General features: G+C 42.0%; 1 non-coding gene across 1 annotated transcript; it reads left to right on the top strand.

Annotated features, from left to right (window-relative positions):
• On the top strand, positions 1–82 carry TRNAL-UAG. Its single transcript has one exon. It is a non-coding gene; the product is annotated as a tRNA-Leu (tRNA).
• Positions 83–5,802: the final 5,720 nt, after the last annotated feature.

Here is a 5,802-nt window from a genome sequence, read left to right as displayed (position 1 = left end):
GGTAGCGTGGCCGAGCGGTCTAAGGCGCTGGATTTAGGCTCCAGTCTCTTCGGGGGCGTGGGTTCGAATCCCACCGCTGCCAGGGTTTTGTTTCTAGTCATAAGTAGTCACGGCCTTTGCCTTCACTCCAAATAAAACTATAGTACCCCTGCGGGGTTTGACCAAAACTCAATGTGTGGATTTTCTGACTACTCGGCTCTTGACTGATGGGGTGGGACTAGTGAATGAAGGACTCCGTTTTACTGGCAGGGAGCTCACAAGCAGATCTCTAAAAGACGCACTCCTCCGGATCCCCGATCCCCCCCGCTGTTTGGAAGGGAGAGGATAAGGCCTTGCTGGCCAAAGGATGGCATTTAACCTGGGCACTTAGGAGAGGAATGGTAGTCTTGGAATCTTGACAGAATCTTGAAAGTACAGTAAACAGGTAAGGTGGGGCACGGAGGGGAGCAGGGAATGAAGTCAGCCTTTGCTCCTAAGGGTTAACTCGGAAAATTTCAGCAGTTCCACTCAGAGCCAAAGTAAAAAAATTCAGACAGTTGCACAGGGCGCCCAAAGTGTCCCTGTGGTCCCCGGCGCTGCCTCTCGGACCCCTAATGCGTTACCTATAGGATGTTCCGTCTTCTTTCTCTTTCCAGGTGCCTCTGGTCTCTCTGCTACTACGGCACCCCCTCCCAACCCACACTCTGTCTCTCCCTCCAAGTTCACCACAGGACAGCAAAGGAGATGTGTTAAGCAGGAAGCTTATCGTCAAGGGAGGCAAGTTCTCACCAGGTCAGGTAAGTGATTCAACCACCAGACTTGAGCCAGGCCAGGAAGACCACTCTGACTCTTACCTAGCCCCCAAAGAGTCCTAGGATGGGTTTGAAGTAAGAATTTGAGCTCTTTAAGGAACATTCTCACTTTCTGGCCTTTGAGGGCAATGCCTTTCCTGCACCATGTACATGTATAGCCTTTGGTACCTAGAGGGTGCATTAGGCATGATTTGGATACATACACATGTTTATGAATATATACCACATTCAGATTTGAATCCAGGCACTGTCCCCTCCTCAAGGCTTTGAGAAGGAGTTCTCTGCTCATTTTAGTAGATGGTGGTGGAACCTGACTGGCCTGTGCCCTAAAGGAGGCAAGAGTTAACTTTGTCCATGTGGCTTGTTATTCTAGTCAACATCAACAATAGTGACATTTTTGGACCGGGTAATTCTTTACTGTGGGGGTTAGAGGTCATGTGTAGTATAGGATGTTTAGCAGCATCCCTGGCCTTTACTCACTGGATACCAGTAATACTGTCTCAGTTATGACAACTGAAATGTCTCCAGACATTGTCTATGTCCCTTAGGAGACAAAATCGTTCTTAAAGACTGAGGGTACAACTATTATGTCCCACTTTGTGGCTTGTTTTCTCAGTCTCTCAACAGTGTCTTTGAAGGGCAAAGTCTCCTAATTTTGATGAAGTACAATTAATCATATTTTTATTTTATGGATCATGCTTTTGGTGTTGCTTCTAAAAAAAATCTTTCCCTGATACAACTTGATAAAGATATCATTCTAAATATTTTATAGTTTGGGTTTATGATCCATTTTGAATTATTTTTTTATGTGGTGTTAAGTAGGGATCAAAATTATTTTTTAACATTATTGAAAAAACTACCTTTCTAAAGAACACATTTATCGTGATGAGCACTGAGTAATGTGTATAGAATTGTTGTATCACTATCTCATACACCTGAAACTAATATAACACTGTGTTAGCTATCCTGGAATTAAAATTAAAAACTTAATAAAAAATAAAAAGTAAATTAAAAAAGACTACCTGTCTCTACTGAATTGCCTTTGAAACTTTGTCAACAATCAATAGATAATTTATGTATGGTTCTATCTCTGTACTCCTGTTTCATAGATCTATTTTTTATATTTTAATACCAATACTATGGTCTTGATTAGAGCAGCTTTTATGAGTCTTGATGTCAGTCAGAGTGAGTTTGCTCCAACTTTGTTCTTCTTTTTAAAGTTGTTTTGGGCATACTATATCTTTGAATTTCCATAGGAATTTTGGAATTAGCTAGTCAATTTCTAAAACAAAGGAAAAAGAAAAGAAAAGAAAAACCATGAAAAAGAAAAAGAAAAGAAAAGAAAAAGAAAAGAAAAGAAAAAGAGTCACATGGCTGGCTCAGTTGGAAGCACATGGGACTCTTGATATCATGAGTCATGAGTTTGAGCCCCGTTTTGGGTGTAGAGACTACCAAAAATAAATAAACTTTAAATTAAAAAAAACATGTCTTAAAAATACATTTAAAAACCTTGTTATTTTGATTAGGATTGCATTGAATCTATAAATCAACTTAGGGATAATTGATATCTTAATGATATTGAATCTTCTCATTCACAAATGTGAAATGATCCAAGGATCCTTGTATTTAGGTTTTCTTTTATCTATCTCAGCATTTTTTTTTCTGGTGTACAAATCTTGGACATATTTTGTCCCTAAGTATCTCACATTTAATGTAAATTGGATTGTTTTTAAAATTGTCAGTTTCTGATAGTTCATTGCTAGGTACAATTATATATATATAGATACAGTATATAGACAGTAATATATGCAATTAATTGTAATATTTGCTTTATATCCAACAACTTCGCTGGATTCACTTATTAGTTACAGCTTTCTGTAGATTCTGTAGGAATTTTACATAGATTTTCATGTTTTCTTGGGATAAAAGATACCTTTACTTGTTTGTTTAAACCTAGATGCCTCCTGGGGCACCTGGGTGGCTCAGTCGGTTGAGCGTCTGACTTCGGTTCAGGAGCCCCATGCCGGGCTCTGTGCTGACAGCTCAGAGCCTGGAGCCTGTTTCTGATTCTGTGTCTCCCTCTCTCTCTCTGCCCCTCCCCCGCTCATGCTCTGCCTCTCTCTCTGTCAAAAATAAATAAACATTAAAAAATAAATTAAAAAAAAAAACCCTAGATGCCTTCCATTTCATTTTTTCCCCCATTATTGATTGGGCAAGAATCCCCTGCACCATGTTGAACAAGTGATGAAAGCAGATGTCCATGTTTACTCCCAATCTTACAGGGAAAACATTCAGTCTTTCATCATTGAGCATGATATTAGCAGAAGTTTTTCATAGCTTCCCTTTATCAGGTTGAGGAAGTTTCCTTCTTTTCCTAATTTGCTGTGAGTCTGTGTCTGGAATGAATGTGGACTTTGTCAAATGCTTTGTCTGCATTTTTGGGTAAGATCATATGATTTTTCTTTTTAGTCTGTTGAAATAATAAATCACATTGATTGATTTTGAATATCAAACCAACTTTGCTTTTCTGGGATAAATCCCACTTGATCCAGATGTATTGTTATTTTATATATTGTGGATTCAACTAGCTAAAGTTGTTCAACTAGGAGGAACTGGATTTCATATTTTAGCCCCTGACTGGTGCACTCACTCTTGAGTTACAGCTTCTTACCCTATTCTTGTAAGAGAGATCTTCATTTTGTTGATCCACAACCAACAAAACTGGCAGAAGGAAGAAGTAACAAACACTTGTCCTTGGCTCAAGTAATTGCAACTCAACATCCCCAGGCCACCACACTCTAAGACAAAGCCCCCCACTTCCCCCTCATCCCACAACCAGACAGGAACCGAATCTTCTAAAGTGCAACCTGTGCATTTGAGTCTGGAGGAAGCCTGAGCTACACTGCCCCCTGGTGTACGATTTATCCTGCACAATATCCATCAGGACCCCTAGTCTCTCCTAATGTGGAAAATCTCTGAAGTGTCCTGCAGATCACTCTGGGAGTGGCACCAAACCCTCCCCCAAGATTCCCCACCTCCCATAGCCTCCCAGATTCCTGGGCTGAACTTTGGGAAGAACGCTGTGGTGCTGGAAGGGGCTTCTCTGTCCCATCTTTTCTATAAACTGTGTAAAAGGTCATGGAAAAGCCAATACGTTAGAATATATTGATAAAGTCAGCTCTGAGATTAAATGAATGATTTAAGATCCATGCAATCTTGAACTGGAAGGCCCATTCTCAGCTGTTATTTCGGGTATGTATTTGGTCCTAGAACTAAGGCTAGTTCAGTCCAGAGCTCACCCCAGGTGTGTGGGAGGAGATAAGGAGGTGAGAAGCCTTGGGTCATCCTGAGATACATAAAAGAACGAGGCTGAAAGACAAATAGAAGAACATGGAGGGATTAGGGAAGAACGCTTCCGATACGTGGCTCCACATTATAATCTGTGAACAACTTCACCTCTGTTCCAGCACACGGTCCTTACCAAGTCACATGGTCTGGCATGTGGTAGTCAAGCAGCATTGCGACTGCCACTCAGGCATTGAACCTGGCACCTTCTTGGCTGCGTCACAGCAGGTATCCAGAGAAACAGCCTGTGTCAAGCAGGTTTGGACATGACAGGTGGGACAAGTGAGAAGTCCTTAAAAGAAATAGAACTGCTTGTTGGAATATCCTCAGGCACTGGTTTTCTATGTTGGCTGCATGTGAGAAACTATAAAATACTGATGCCTGGATACCACCCGTAGAGATTATGAGGTAATTGGTCTAGAGCCCAGGTCCACGTCAGAATTTTTAAAAGTTCCACACGTGATTCTAATGAACAGAGCTAAGAACTACTGCTCTAGGGATGTCATGATTATTTTGGCTGTGATGTGCTGGAGCAAAAACCTGACAGAACCCGAAAGCTCTTTTGAAAACTGGAGGCAGCTATCAAATGAAGGCAACTTGTAAACAGGGACAGAATATCCTGCAATAATAAAAACTGCCTGATGGGAGAGGGGAGCTGCAGGGACTGGCAGTCCCAGTCTGGCCTCTGTGCAGCTGCAGGACCGTCTCCTGTCACTTCTCACTAAAATGTTTTTCTTGGAAAAATGAGCACATCGTGTCCCTGAGCTCAGAGGAAAGCCTGGAGATGACATTCCTTCCTGGGGCTTGGGCATAGCTCTGCGGTGTGTGTGGAGACCGGCAGAGTTGGTCAGCAGGGAACTTGAGCGCTGCTCTCTCTACGCGCCTGGACATTCCCCTGCACAAATTCTGGAGTGACAGGAGCAGTCTCAGAGGGTTGATTTTGCCATGCTTAGATGCCAATGTGGTGGCCTGGGAAACCCCTAAGGTCCTAAAAGCCCTCAGATTCAAAAGAAATGAGCACCCGCTCTATGAGAGCAGAAAGAAGACATCTCCAAGTGTCTTAGGAATGGAGTGTAAAACCATATAAGGGGCTTCGCTTCCTCTGAAGAAATAATTTAGCAGAGACACATGCCTGAACTCTTTGATATCTCACCTAGTAAAAGAAAGGACTGTAGATTTCCACTGGCATCTAGGTTGTTGGTTAGATTCTAGCTCTAAGTAGGTGTTCAGGCATTTGCAAATGCCCTAGATCTCCGTTTGATAAGACATGCTCCCGCAGAGCAAGGATTTTGTGGCTTTAATTAGCTTGAATACTTCATTGATCTTCCCTAAGATATTTGTAGCAAGACGGAGAGGAAGCCAACATAGTCGACACCTGCAAAAGGCCCACAGCCTTCTCTTGTGTTACAAATTTCATTCACTTATTACTCATGTATTCTTCATTCACTCAGTAAAATATTCCTCTTTAAGCCGTGGGTGGGAGATGGACATTCCAGAGTCTACGAGGAAAGTAAGCTTTCGCGATGAGCCCTACGGTTCCTCCATCCCTTCCTCCATATGTTCTTGAGATTTAGGACTTCAGAATACAAATCTATGTAATAGAACGGAGATGTAAAGGAAGGTAGTTACCATCAGAAAAAACCAGGCAGAGCCACTACAAGCCAGC

The sequence above is a fragment of the Leopardus geoffroyi genome, chromosome B3, assembly GCF_018350155.1.
Source record: "Leopardus geoffroyi isolate Oge1 chromosome B3, O.geoffroyi_Oge1_pat1.0, whole genome shotgun sequence".
Lineage (NCBI taxonomy): Eukaryota > Metazoa > Chordata > Mammalia > Carnivora > Felidae > Leopardus > Leopardus geoffroyi.
This window is presented reverse-complemented; position numbering and strand designations above follow the sequence as displayed.